A 15,680-nucleotide genomic window follows, 5' to 3' on the forward strand; every position below is an offset into this window, starting at 1 on the left:
CGATGTCCTATGCCTTTGGAATGGCGCATCGGTTGCTTTTACCGTCACTCATCGTCCAAATCTACAATCAAACCTCTGTCCTCTACCCTTCTCAGCCGTCAGTCATACGAACTTCACCCTCCGTCTTCCTCCCTCAGTCCTTCTCCCTCTTCCCTCAGCCCTCCATCCTCCTCCCTCAGTCCTCTTCTTTCTGCACTCGCTCACCACTTTAGAAACTTATGGATAAGACTGTTGGCTGAAAAGAGAGATCTGAGGGGGGGGGGAGAGCTGAGCAGCGAGGGCGTAGGGAAGAGGACTAAAATGAAGAGGACTGAGGGCGAAAGGCAGAGGATGGAGGGCTGAGAGCAGAAGGATGAGTGCGGAGTTCGTATGACTGACGGCTGAGAAGGGAGGGTAGAGGACGGAGGTGTGATTGCAGATTTGGACGATGGGTGATGGTAAAAGCAACCGATGTGCCATTCAGAAGGCATAGGAAATCGCATGAAGGACAGGTATTTCGCTGCAGGATGTCCTAAAATGCGTTCCGTACAAATACGCATTGTCTCCGGAGGCTTCTCATGGCAAATGCCCTCTCTTTCTCTCTAAACAAGCCATGGCTTGGTTTGGACATAGGTGCCAAGGCTGATGTGCCCGTGTGTCAGTCACGTGTCCATGTGCAGCTGTACAGTGTGCGCACAATTCTCCACTACTGCTGCTGTGTGTGCCCACTGCGCGCCGCCGCCTCCTCCTCCCAAAACTGCGCGCGCTCCGCATTCCGGCGGCACTGAGGGGAAGGAGAATAGAGAGACAGTGGGAGGGGAATCAGGTCACGTGAGGGGAACGTCTGTCTCCACGTCTAGTCTAGTCCAAAACTGAAGAGAGAGAAAAAAAAAAGTGGGCAGCCGACGGCTAGGCCTGTGTGTGAGCCGCGGCCGGGATGCCAAGATAGCTGAGGTGAGTGACCTGACGCCTCCCCTTACACCTGCAAGCTTTTTATCATCCCGCAGAGCTGGGGCTTTGGGGCAAGAACCGCCCAAGGGGTTAAATAAATGTATGTCTTTCTATGCAATGAATCACACAGCATGAGGACCCCACACCGGCACCCAATTTATTCTGCGGGCCAACATGGCGCCCAATACAGTGGTGTAGCAGGATGGCTGGTGCTTAGAGGGGGAGGAGGGGGCACAAGGCTGGTTTTAGAATCACCTACATATCCCACCCTATGTTACTGGGAGACATAGCTAGCGTTGGCGGCCTGGAGGCTAGTGGTGCCTTTGTGGGAGAGGAGGTTTCTGAGGTAACAAAGGGAACGAAGGTAGAAGCTCCCTGGATTTACCGTGGACAAAGGGTTCATTTTAGGTTTAGCTGTGACGGTTTTGTTTAGTCACATGACTGTCTGGAGCCAATCCCAGCACACGCAGGGTGAGCTAGGGTATAAATGTAAGGTGGACGTACAATCTGGCGGCCGCCATTGCTACATATTTGGCTAATGTCTGGGGGGAAGAAAGTGAGTGCCGCATGTCCTTTCACTTGTTGCTGCTGTCTTTGTCTTTAGTGACATCAGCATGCTTCCACAGTCTATTCCCAGAGGCCTCTCCCCGGCATGTACAGTCCCCTGTCATTCATAGGGTTTCCCAAGCAAACTCATGTGAATAGAAGGATGGCCAACGTACGGCTGGTAGTGCTGCTGCTGCACTGTGTGTAGTGACTGTCCCACCTGTACAGAACAATGGCTTAGGCCCTGTCTCTCATTTCTCATGCAAAGCCTTATGCTCTCCTTTTATTGACTGCATATTTACTATCCAATTGCATCCTGCCTATTCACTTTACTGCAACACTGTACCCCCTTCTGCCAGCCACTAAGTGCCCCCAGCTACTGTAGTACTATAGTTTAGTGTGTATGTAGCTTTTGGATGGGCGTATAGTGGCAATGCTCCAAGTCTAAATAATAATGTGCAACATCTTCGTATGCGTTTGCTAATACCCTTTATACTTTTTTTCTTGCATCTAAAGCACAGTGCCATCATTGCAGTCCATTACACAGGCAAGGCACCTACGTTGACAAGTTTCCTTCTGATCATTATTGTGCACACCATCCTTTCACAAATAATATAACTGATGTACCACATGCAGACGTGGTTAAAGGAACAGTAACATAAAAAAATAAGCGTTTTAAAGTAACAAAAATATAAAGCAGTGTTTCCCTGCACTGATAAAACTGCTTAGTTTGCTTCAGAAACACTACTATAGTTTATATAAATAAGCAATGGGGACAGCCATTCAAAGGAGAAAAGGCTCAGGTTACACAGCAGATAAGCTCTGTAGAACATAATGGTGTTGTCTGTTATCCACTATTTAACCTGTGCCATATAGCCTTTTTTCAATTTCCACCATTGCTACACAGCAGCATGTTTATATGAACTATAGTAGTTTTTCTGAAGCAATCAGATCAGTTTTACCAGTGCAGGGCAACAGTGCATGATCTATTCATTATTTTAAAACACTTTAATTTTTTGGTGTTACTGTTCCTTTAATGGGGCAGCTCAACAGCTTAGTTGGCAGATATTGCATTGGTTGATCTAATTTGTTATGATTATCTTAGTGTTCATTTGTACATAACACATGGGTCTGTCTTGTAGACGTTACTATTTAATAGTGGTACCTCGCTTATTTTTTCTGGGCTGAATGTTTTCTTGTTGCATTAAAAATTTGTTTCATAGTGTTTGCCTTCTATGAAATATTTTAGTCTATATCTAATCTGTCATGTTATTGGGGGTTTAATCTTTTAACCTGATGCAATTATTCAATATTACAGTCTTTTAGTGACTTGCAGCGTGAATATCTCTCTCATATCATCTCTTACAAAGCTCATCTTTCAAAAGGAAGTTTGTCCTGGCAAACTGTGATCTAGGGTGATCTGAAGAATGTCTGATGACATATAAAGACAATATGTGGTTGTATGACATACATAATCTTTATATGCAAGAATAGGCTTCCACAATACTCAGTGTTTTTTTTTTTTTCTCAAACAGTTGTGTACCCCATTTGTGGGGTATGTTGCAAGGTGAATGATTACAATTTACAAGTATATCAGAGACATATGGGGGATTTTCCCATAGAAATTCAATCACCAATCAATCCACCAGAGGCCACCCATTTAGACTAGAGGAACTGAATTCATTAGAAGCAGGTGTTACTTCATGGTGAGGGCAGTAAGGGAGGTTAAAAAGTTGAACTTGATGGACATGTGTCTTTCAACCTAACTTACTATGTTACTATGAGTGTTGGGTAATGTTGAGATGGTAGATTCTAATCTAATGGTAATGTTTCTAATCTAGTCATAGTAAAAATGTAATGTATAAAGGCTGGAGTGACTGGATGTGTAACATAATAGCCAGAACACAACTTGCTTTTCAGCTCTCCAACTCTGAGTTAGTCAGCGACTTGAAGGGGGGCCACATGGGACATAACTGTTGAGTGTGTTTGCAATTGATTCTTTGCATACAGCTCAGATTCAAAAGCAACAGATATGACCCATGTGCCCCCCCCCCTCAAGTCACGGATCACCGGAAGCCAAGAGAGCTGCAAAGCAGGAAGTAGTGTTCTGGCTATTATGTTAGACATCCAGTCACTCCAGCCTTTATAGACTATATATTTTTGACTAACTATATTAGAATTTTTTTTTATTTTGCACAGTCTATCCATTTACCTAGTTTTTATTTTTACACTGAACAATTCCTTTAACAGAAGCTTAGTAAGTAAAATAATTATAAATCCATCAATTAATATTTATATTAGAAGCCAAGGTGCAGCTTTTACATTACCCTTTTAATGTCTGAATTTGGCATGGACAAAAACAGTGGAGAGTGCTGTTGCAAGAGTTGCAACTACTTTTAAAATCACTAGTTTGTTTACAAGTAGTAAAGCACCTTACTCCTCCGACAATATGTGGGTGTATGACATACATAATCTTTGTGAGAAGCTCATGCTTTGCACACCTAAAATCTTAGAGTGCTTTGTATGGTAACCCAAGCATCACATTTTGGTTGAGACTTTGGATAACCTTTAATACAGTTGTTGTTGGACTGGACTAAAAATCCCAGCAACATCAGAGTTGTATTCTTAAAGCAATATTGCTCAGTAACAATCGTAGTGATCCAACTTAATCATGGGAAATTGCCTCTGTTAGCATTTTCTTGCCATTAAGGAAAATCGCTGTTAGTAATGGGTTTTACTTGCAGTGATCTTCATTTTTACTATGGCAAGTCATCTTTGGGAGATTGGTCACCCGCAGTAGTGAGACAATTTGCAGTTGGTTTTTATTTGTGGTTTTTGATTTATTTAGCTTTTTATTTAGTAGCCCTTTACTTTGCCAATTTATCAATCTGATTGCTAGGCTCTAAATTACCTTTGAAACCATGCATTGATTTGAATAAGTGACTGGAATATGAATAGGAGAGGCCTGAATAGGAAGATGAGTAATAAAAAGTTGCAATGACAATACATTTGTAGCCTTACAGAGCATTTGTTTTTTGAGATAGGGTCAGTGACCCCAGTTTGGAAGCTGGAAAGAGTCAGAATAAGATGGCAAATAATTGAAGAACTATAAAAAATACACAATGAAGACCAATTTAAATGTTGCTTAACATTTGCCATTCTATAACATACTCCTAGTTAACAAATACAGTAAAATCTAAATTTTACATACCCTAAGTTTAGGTTTTCCCTCATTTTACACCGTTATTTTTGTGGTCCCATCAATATATAATGTATTGTACATTCCCATGATTTTACGTATTCCTGGATTATATGTAATTTTTTTCCTTGATCCCCCCTGAAAAATGTCCATAGGCATTTTACTGTAAAAAGGTAAGGTAATGTTATACTTTGAAAACTTCTTTTGTGAAAGCCAAAACAATTCCGCTGTGCCCCTTTCAGTGATATGCTTCAACTTGAGAAACACAAAATACTGTCCTGCATTGCTCTCCAGTGGTTGTGAGCGCTTTTAGAAGACTCCCTTGTTTCCCCTAATGTCTTTTGTAAAGTCTGTAAAATTGCCTTTCTATGTTGTACTTGGTTCCTGGCAATATTTATCCTGACACAGATTAATGTTATCTCATGGGGCAGTAGATAGACTAACTTTAAAATTGGCTAAATTGCAAACACGTGGGTTCTTTTTCTAAACATACTGGAACTGATCTGTCAGGACAGGTCGTGAGGAAAATTAGCAGGTTGTTTCTGACGCATTTTTAAAGGAATTGTTCAGTATAAAACTAAACGGGGTAAATAGATAGACTGTGCAAAATAAAAAATGATTGTAATATAGTTAGTCAAAAATGTAATGTCTAAAGACTGGAGCGACTGGATGTCTAACATAATAGCCAGAACACTCCACTGCTTTGCAGCTGTCTTGGTTTCCACTGGTTACCAGGCAGTAGCAATCCGTGACTTGAGTGGGGCACATGGGACATAAATGTTGCTTTTGAATCTGAGCTGAATGCTGAGGATCAATTGCAAACTCACTGAACACTTATGTCCCATGTGGGCTCCCTTAAAGTCGCTGACTAACTTAGAGTTAAGGCCCCCATACACGGGCCGATAAAAGCTTATCTGCCCATGTGTAGAGCCCTCCGACGGGCTTTCCTGATCGATATCTGGGCGAAAGTCGGCCAGATGCCGATCGGGCAGTTTAGAAAATCCAGTCGGATCGCGGTTGCATCTTTCGTTGATGCGGTCCCGCATTCCGACCGCCCGTTTGGCCTCCGTTCTGATCCGATGTTTGGGCCCTAATGCCCAATGATTGGATCAGCTCAATATCGCCCACTTCAATGTGGGCATATCGGGGAGAGATCTATACGTCTATGTCCACCTTTAGAGATCTGAAAAGCAGGAAGTAGTGTTCTGTTATGTTAGACATCCAGTCACTCCAGCCTTTATACATTACATTTTTGGCTAACTAACTGTATTAGAAACATTTTTTTTTTGCACAGCCTATTTACCCAGTTTTTATTTTTACACTGAACTGTTCCTTTAACCGTACTGCCTTTCACTCAATGTACTGACGAGTGCCGACCGTCTAGAGAGATCTGCACCACCAGGGCAGGAAACATCATAGGAAGGGTGAGAGGTGCGGTTCATATACACACAGGGCTTTTATATTAGACATTCATTTATTCCAACCTGTTTACATTACATTTTTGGCCTACTATATAAGAAAAATGTTTGATACAGCATATTGGTTCAGTTTTATTTTTACTCTGAACTGTTCCTTTAAGATGGCATGGAGGGGGGTATAATGGGGCTCTAAAATAAAGTGCAGTAAGTCTATGCTTTCCATTCTCATCCAAAAGGTTGAGGGCCTAATAAATTAAAAGTTTGACACCATTTTTATCTAAGGGTACTCACTACCTTGTAGTTTGGGGTGGTTGTTGTGTTTAACATAAATGCTCCCTGTCCCGCAATTCCCTCTGTTTCTCCCAATAAAGGGTCTCCCATATAGCCTGCTGAGGCGCATGGACCTCTTTTTTAGCCAAAAACAAAGGGAGTATTAAAACCTAAAAAAAATGACCAGAGTTATGTTAGTGGAAACCAGCTTTGGGGAGGTTTTTTTTGTGTGTCGTCCTAGACAAAACAAAATTGGAACCACCAACTTAAAAACTTGTACATCTCCTTTACCATATTGCTGAAGTAAATAGCCAGAAATTATTTGAAATTAAACTTTGAGGCCCCAACCTCAAGAATATTGTAATTGTGTAGTTAAATTGCACAGTAATATTGTTTGTGTTCTTTCTTTTTTTTAATAGGGCCTTCAGCTTTTTGGCATACCAAGAACAGCATGTAAGTAGTAACATTATTTTTTTTTGTAAAGGGTATGGTCAGTTCTAACTTAGAGCTAGTATTTATCTCCCCCCCCCCTTTTCACCCTTAGGGATTGTGCTGTAAGTATGTTGTCTTGTTTAAATTAGGAACAGTTTTTGCACCAAAGTGCAACATCTGAAAGAGTAGTTATATTATACTTCCTGTTTGTAAGAGCACAGTCAAAACAAATGAGCCATCCCCTATAGGTAACATCTTATTGGCCCCTGCATGGTGCCAGCTGATGGGCTGAATTTTGGAGCTGGATTGATGACAGTACCTGCATGTTTATATGGTCCTTGTCCTGCCTGACTAGTGGCCTGAGGGTCAAGTATCAGATTAGCATATATTGCCAACCTTGGTAGGTCACCACATGAGCTGTTCTTTACATGTATGGCTAGTTTAAAGGAACAGTTCAGTGTAAAAATAAAAACTGGTTAAATAGATATAGACTGTGCACAATAAAAAATGTTTCTAATGTGGTTAGTTATCCAAAAATGTAATGTATAAATGCTGGAGTGAGCGTATGTTGAACAGAACACTACTTCCTGCTTTACAGCTCTCTGAGTTAGTCAGTAACTTTAAGGGGGGCCATGTGGGACATAACTATTGAGTGAGTTTGCAATTAATCCTTAGCATGCAGCTCAGATTCAAAAGCAACAGTTATGACCCATGTGGCCCCCCCTCACTGGAAACCAAGGGAGCTGCAAAGCAGGAAGTAGTGTTCTGGCTTTTGTATTAGACATCCAGTCACTCCAGCCTTTATACATTACATTTTTTGCTAACTAACTATATAAGAAATATTTTTTATTTTGCACAGCCTACCTATTTACCCTGAACCTATTTTCATACTGAACAATTCCTTCAAGAAGCTCTCCTAGCTACAACTTTTAGATTTCAAATAGACGCACACTAAATGAGGCATTGTATAACCATATTTAATGTCTAAATATATTACATTTTCGCTTATGGGTAAATTTACAAACCTAGAAATCAGTGCAATGCCATAGTGTATATCGTCTCCTGAAAGTGGACCTGTCACCCAGACACAAAAAGCTGTATAATAAAACTTATTTTCAAATTAAACATGAAATCCAGTTTCTGTTTTTTATGAAAGCATTCATAGCTGTTGTAAGCGCCTTTAAAAATCTCTGCTGTCAATCAAATATTGTCTGCCCCTCCTCTATGCCTTAGGCATAGAGGCAGGGCAGACAATTACTTTCACTTTCCATTCAGCAATTCCTACGTCATTGCTCGCCACATTTTCACTCGTTCTTTTCACCATTTAATTGTGTAGCCATTGCATGGGTGATGGACTTCAAGCCCCCCATTCTGGTGCACAAACAAGATTTTGAGTTGATGCAAGGCTTGTCTAAATAAGTGTCCCCAAAATGGCTCCTGCCTGCTTGTTATAATTATGAATTCCCAAACTGAAGAAAACAAGAATCAAATAATTTATATAGTTTAATTAAAGTTCATTTTGCTTGACTAATGTGATAAAATAGGATTTTGCATATTTTTTTGGGTGACGGGTCCCCTTTAAAATGACTTCTGTTTTTCAGATATTTAATACCTGGCATCCTGTTTCTGTTCTTTTTCAGTTGTGATGAAGTTACATGAACCTTTGTCTGACCCAGTGAATATAGACTAGCAAGGCATAGTTACAGCTCAGTTACATAAATCTTCCGTTGCAGTAATTCCCATGTTGATCCTGAGCAAGGCAAAGAAAACCCTTAGTTGTCTAGCTTCAATTTATGCTTCACTTGTGCTAAAAAGTGCAGTGACAGATTTTACTAAGAAGCAATAACTTTACTCCACGGTTGCATACAGACAGCATGCTTTTGCTGCATTGTTTTGAAAAAGACATGTTTTTTTTTTAAACATGTCATGGTTTTGCTCTCATGGAAGATCTAATCGCTTCTCATAGATTTTGAATTTGTTGCACTTACTTTGTACAAGATGTTTGTGGAACACAAGCTTCTGTGGTCCAATAGGGGATATTTTCCATTTAACATACAATTTATTTTTATTTAATAAACTTAACTATGAATTCTCTTCATTGCTAGAAATATACCCTGCCCTATTTTGAACATGTTAGTGAATAGCTCTTTACTATGTCTCTATATAACTTTAAACTCTCCTTTTCTCAAAGCCTCTGTAGGTGTCCTCTTGTCACCAGTGCCATCCTAGGAAAGAACAGTTAACAGGACTTAATTGTTAATACAGGTGTGGCATCCTTTATCCAGGGACTTGTTAATCCAGAAAGCTCACAATTGCAGGATGACTATCTCCTAAATAGCCTATTATTAGGAAATAATATTTTTTAAGGAACTGTTTAATGAAATAATACTAATTTGTAGAAAGGATTTCCTTTTTTTTTTTTGTATAAAAGAAACCTGCATAAATCCAAAAATAATCCTATTAGGAATATCACAATATATGGTGATCCAAATTACATAAAGATCTGTAAAACCCCAAGTTGTTGGTATAATAGATCCCATACCTGTTATATATAGGATATAGTAGTACTCCCATTTTACATCTTTCAGGGGACAAGAAAAAAATGGGGTAAAATCCTGGGAAATGTTTGATGCATTATAAGACCACAAAATAGTGTAAAATGCAGGAAGAATTAACATCAGGTGATGTCAAATTGAGGTTTGGCTGCATAAAAGAATATTAGAGTCTCAAGAGGTTCTATGACCATATAAAGGCATGGACCACGTGCAGTTTGTGTTTAAAACGCAAATCAAAATTCAAATTTTCAATTTGACCCTTAATAAATCTGCCCCTTAATGTACAATTGGTTTTCATTTGTGGTTTGTGAGTTATTTCACTTTTTATTCAGCAGCTTTTCAGTTTGCGATTTCAGCAATCTGGTTGCTAGGGTGTAAATTACCCCGAGCAACCATGCAATGATTTGAATAGTAGACTGGAATAAGAACAGGAGAGGGCCTGAATAGAAAGATGAGTAATCAAAAGTAACAATAACAATAAATGTGTAGCCTTACAGAACATTTGTTTTTTTTGTTTTTTACCTCCATTTGCAATTCAGAAAAAAAAGGCAAATAACAAATTGAAAATCTGATAAGAATAGGCCATTCTATAACATACTAAAATTAAATGTAAAGGTGAACCACCCTTTTAATGTAAAGTGCAATGTAAATTGCTGATATTATATAATTAAATGATGATGTCTGTATATGTACATTTATTTATATGGTCTGTGCTTGTACTTTGATATTGCTGGCAAATTTTTATCTGTAAAATGTATAAATTGTTATGGCTATTTTTTAGCTGTCCACTTGATGGCAGCAAAGGCCACTTCATGTAACCTATTAAACCACAAAATTGCAATATCATATGAATGCAGTAAACTTCAAAGATGTAGGTGTCTGCATTGTCCTACCATTGCATGCTGGGTTTGGTGTGAATGTGATTAATTTGTGTGTATAAAGAAGAAAAATGATCATATATAAATATAATACACTCACTCAGAAATCTGAACAATACTATTTGTATACATCAGTGATCTAGGAGGGCTACAGAATTGCACTGCTATCTGTAGTGATTAGTTGGAAGTTTTTATAAGGAGCTTTTCAGCTTGTACAATTTAGCTGCACCTTGTAATGCCAATAATGAAACTTCTGTTTAAAGTTTTTTTCCTAATGGAAAGCAGGTCTTTTATTATTATTTGTTTTTCTTTTAGTGTGTCCTCTATTTTTGGGTGGAAAAGAGGATACACAAGGTTTCGGTTGGCTGCGTGGGAGGGACCCTTAACAGGTAAACAATTTTAGGCTTTAAGATTAGGTTCATACTTTAGAAGCTTTTTAATTTATAAAGGAAAAACTCTTCATGTACATTTTTAGTGGCAATGATATTAGTGTGACTTGCGTAAGTCTCAATAGGGATAAATAAGAATGGTAAATATAAGATCTGCCTGGTTGGACTGACTACAGCAGTAAAAGATATTCGTTAAACTCTAAAAATGTGCATGAGACCCAAAAGTAGTGTTATTGTGATATTGCCCGTACCAAACTAAGTGAAATCAATTCTCTCTATTGCTGGATTTCTTCAACAAGCTTTAATTCACGAACATTTCTGTTGACATGTATTATTTAGTCTTATAAACAAAGTAATGCCTTAAAATATTTCCAACACTTTTAGGAAATGAAAAGCTTAGCAACAACCACACTCCACCTGTAACCAAGCATTTACATTTGGCTACAGTTAGGGGATACGTTATCCAGAAACCTATTATCAAAAAAGCTCTGAATTATGGAATGGCTGACTCCCTTAGACCCTTAAATTTTTTTTGGATGTTGGGTTTCCTGTTCAAACTTTGCCCAGCCCTCCAAGCACTCCAAGATTACTCCTAAAAGGTATTGCTGAATGACCCGGTCATTGGTGGCACTTTTTGAAGGTAATGATAGAGGTCGTTTTTAGGCTCAGGGACACATTTCTGTTAAAATCTAGAATGTATCACTATTCCTATGCATTTATTAGCTCTTCAACAAAATACACCTATGGTACAAAAGATGTATATACTTTAAAGTGATACTGACAATAAAAATTACTCTTCAAAATATTCATGAATATTGAGGTGCAGATTTATCAAGGGTCAAATTGAAAATTCAAATTTGGAATTCAAAACTGTCAAATTCGACTAGGGAGTTATTGAAATGCAATTCGAGTTTTTTTTTTTTGTTGTTTTTTTTAAATCGAATTTTATTTTCTAAATTTGGCCCTTTAAGAACTCGAATTCAACTATTTGCCACCTAAAACCTGCCAAATTGCTGTTTAAGTCAATAGGACTTAGAGTTTTTTGTTCGAGTAAAAACTCAAATCGAGTTTTTTAAATTTTAATCAAATTTTTGGGTCAATCTAATTCATTCGGAGTTACATAGTTACATAGTTAAATTGGGTTGAAAAAAGACAAAGTCCATCAAGTTCAACCCCTCCAAATGAAAACCCAGCATCCATACACACACCCCTCCCTACTTTTAATTAAAATTCTATATACCCATACCTATATTAACTATAGAGTTTAGTATCACAATAGCCTTTAATATTATGTCTGTCCAAAAAATCATCCAAGCCATTCTTAAAGGCATTAACTGAATCAGCCATCACAACATCACCCGGCAGTGCATTCCACAACCTCACTGTCCTGACTGTGAAGAACCCTCTACGTTGCTTCAAATGAAAGTTCTTTTCTTCTAGTCTAAAGGGGTGGCCTCTGGTACGGTGATCCACTTTATGGGTAAAAAGGTCCCCTGCCATTTGTCTATAATGTCCTCTAATGTACTTGTAAAGTGTAATCATGTCCCCTCGCAAGCGCCTTTTTTCCAGAGAAAACAACCCCAACCTTGACAGTCTACCCTCATAATTTAAGTCTTCCGTCCCTCTAACCAATTTAGTTGCACGTCTCTGCACTCTCTCCAGCTCATTTATATCCCTCTTAAGGACTGGAGTCCAAAACTGAACTGCATACTCCAGATGAGGCCTTACCAGGGACCTATAAAGAGGCATAATTATGTTTTCATCCCTTGAGTTAATGCCCTTTTTTATGCAAGACAGAACTTTATTTGCTTTAGTAGCCACAGAATGACACTGCCCAGAATTAGACAACGTGTTATCTACAAAGACCCCTAGATCCTTTTCATTTAAGGAAACTCCCAACACATTGCCATTTAGTGTATAACTTGCATTTATATTATTTTTGCCAAAGTGCATAACCTTGCATTTATCAACATTGAACCTCATTTTCCAGTTTGCTGCCCAGTTTTCCAGTTTAGACAGATCACTTTGCAAAGTGGCAGCATCCTGCATGGAACCTATAGTTCTGCACAATTTAGTATCATCTGCAAAAATAGAAACAGTACTTTCAATGCCCACCTCCAGTTGTAAATTCTTTTCTTTTTAAATAAGTTTCGATTGGTCGAATTTATGGGAGTTTATAAAAACTCACATGAATTCGAATTTCCATTGATAAATGTGCCTCCCCAAGTTACCTATTGGTCATGTTGATGTTTTTTGCTGATAGACCTGTTTTTGGAAGTAAATATCACTTGAAGTTCTTAAACCAGACAGTTTTGCCAAACTTCTCAACCTGTCAGTTAGAGTTTCTAAGGCTGCACAAATATGGCAGCAATGGGTTGCTGCTCCTGGGCAAAACATAGTGGGGGGTTATTTATCAACATTTGGCAAATTTGCTCATGGGCAGTAACCCATGGCAACCAAATCAAATTGCTGCTTTCATTGTTCTACTTGCAGCTTGCTTTAAAAAACTAATCACTGATTGGTTGCAATAGGTAACTGCTCATGGGCACATTTGCCCAGTGTTGATAAATGAGCCCAGTGCCTTTTATTACACATGGGGATGCATATGCTCATGCAGACTGATCGGATTCAAATCAATGGGTCAGGGAGCAGACCTGCTTCTCTGAGCCTGCAAAAATACACCTGCTGAAAGCACCTGGAGCCTTGCTAATCTCCTTGTGTATCATTATATTAAGCAAGGAAGAGCCAATTACTGCTTTAAAAAGTAATTATTACAGAAATATTGATTCTATGTCATTTAAATCAGACATTTGTAGGACAAAATGGAGTAAATTTTTTACTGGTTGTAATGCATACAACCAATCTGAAATTAGCTTTGATTGGTGAATAGCAGTAACACCACTGATGGGTTGCTGTGGGTTACAACTCATATATTGTGTATTATATCCCTTTATATTTGTGTACTTTGGGTTATCATATGATAATAAATAATAAATTCTTTCAAAACAACATACCCAGTATATATGTGCTGTTGCCCATAAAGCGGTAGTTCACCTTTAAATTTTATTATAACATAGACAGTGATATTCTGAGACAATTGTAATTGGTCTTTATATGTTTTTTTCTGTATTTTAAATGATTTAACTTTTTGTTCAGCAGCTCTCCAATCTTGGGATTCAGCAGCTATCTGGTTGCTAGGAGATCCAGTTTACCCTAGCAACCAGGCAGTGGTAAACAGTTAAAAAAAAAAACAAAAACAAAAACTAAATGACCAAATGAATAGTGAGCATTTTGGGAAAATAAATCCCATTCCTGTACACAGACTCCCAATTTCTTCATTAAAAGAGGCAAACTACTCCATCATTTAGAACTACCATATTTCATTCAGATATTATTTATTACATCAATTATGTATAAATGTGTGACTTGGTAATTATTGAAATGTATACCAAACTGATGTCCCTACCATTAAATGTAACTTTAAAATTGAGCATGTAATAAGTAAAAACTTGTTAGCAGCTTTAATGAGTGTTGAATCACAGCTAGAGGAAACTGCTGGGTTTTTTGCAACTGCAAAAATGTATTCATTTGGTATGATAGTTGCGATAAAAAATGCATACTAATGTTTCAGTTCCAGTGTGAATTTTCTTCATTTTCAAAACTTGGAGGTGTCTATAAATAAAGTAGTTATAATTAAAAACAGTCTCTATCTATCCATCTTGTTGTCTATCCATTGTTTATTCCCCATTCTATTAATGTCTTGTACAAAAAACCTGCAATGTATTTTAAATGTTTTTCCATTTGTGCTATTCTAAACCTACATCAATAACAACGGTTTATTCTTTCTATTCAAGCCAGAGTTTGATCATAAAATATGTTGCTGCATAAGAAATTCAGCCTTAATTCAAAGAATAAGTATTCACCCCAAATTAACCCTTGCACACTTCGCTTTTGTGTGTATCTAGAGAATTTTTTAGAGACATTTTACCTAATCTCATTGTAACTGCCTTTCATATCAATCCCCATGGCACTGCTTAGGAGGGTCCCCTAAGGGTAGGGTTGCCACCTGTTTGCTTTTGAACCAGCTGCCCGTTTCACAACTGCCTGCCCGGTTTTCAAATGTTGGAAAACCAGGCAGGCATGTCCCGATTGATGCAGGATTTGGCTGGTCACAGGTTTCTGTGTTATAGCCTGATCCACAAATATGGCCGGCTCCTGTATGTCATTGGTGCGCCCATGAAGAAAAGGTGACAATCTCATTGTATGCAAGGTATTTGGATGTGCATTACCATATAACATTAATATCTATGGAGGTGCTCACTGCTGGGGTCACCTGTAAGATCCCCAAATATCATCTCAGTGCACCTGATGAAAGACCCCTCTATGAAGGTCGAAACATGTTGGGTTTTGACATGTAATTCTAATAAACAATTGTTTTTTTTCCCTAACCCTACTACTACTTTTATGCAATTGTATTATATATCACAACATATGAAAAGGGCAACATCATTGAAGTATTATTCCTTCATTTACAGGGGTAGTTCACTTTTAAGCTAACCTTTACTATTGTATAGAATGTCCTAAACCAACGGTTTAGTTTTGTCTTCTTGTTCCTTCTTTTTTTTTTTCTTTGAAAATAAAAACTATTGCTTGCCTTTCTTTATATTCAAGTGATATAATTTCCATAAACTATAGATATCCATGCATTAAAGAGGATTGTTGTCAATACATCATACACATATATATTACTTTTTGGAAATTCTATAGTGTTTGCTGGTATTGTGAAAGTGTATCTCTGGAAAAGTCAAGGAACCATTATTCCTGATGGTTATTGGGAGGGTATGGAATTTATTATCCAGAATTCTTGAGACCTGGGGTTAACTGGATAAGGGGTCTTCTGTAATTTCTAGTACTATGTTTAAAATCTACAAGAAATTTTTAGTTCTTAAAAAAATGGTTGTTTTGCAGAGATTCTCTGAAAAGCAGAGGGACTTTAGAATCTATCCCTTCAGCATGGAACAAAGTGAGGGGGTAGTGCATTGCCATCCAAAAGTGAGTCAAAA

At 38.1% G+C, this 15,680-nt stretch overlaps 1 protein-coding gene across 5 annotated transcripts in view; it reads left to right on the forward strand.

Moving 5' to 3' along the window:
• Window positions 1–535: 535 nt before the first annotated feature.
• Window positions 536–15,680, forward strand: part of znf644.L (zinc finger protein 644 L homeolog) — a 32,932-nt gene continuing 17,787 nt past the window's right edge. Inside the window, exons 1-5 of one of the 5 annotated variants that reach the window (XM_041590543.1) lie at window positions 536–933; window positions 6,783–6,816; window positions 8,987–9,060; window positions 10,544–10,617; window positions 15,586–15,669. The gene's annotated coding sequence lies outside the window, so the exon portion shown is untranslated. The remainder of the gene's footprint in view (window positions 934–6,782; window positions 6,817–8,986; window positions 9,061–10,543; window positions 10,618–15,585; window positions 15,670–15,680) is intronic. The other 4 variants (XM_018258584.2, XM_018258585.2, XM_018258583.2 and 1 more) reach the window with 4 other exon arrangements.

The sequence above is a fragment of the Xenopus laevis genome, chromosome 4L, assembly GCF_017654675.1.
Source record: "Xenopus laevis strain J_2021 chromosome 4L, Xenopus_laevis_v10.1, whole genome shotgun sequence".
Lineage (NCBI taxonomy): Eukaryota > Metazoa > Chordata > Amphibia > Anura > Pipidae > Xenopus > Xenopus laevis.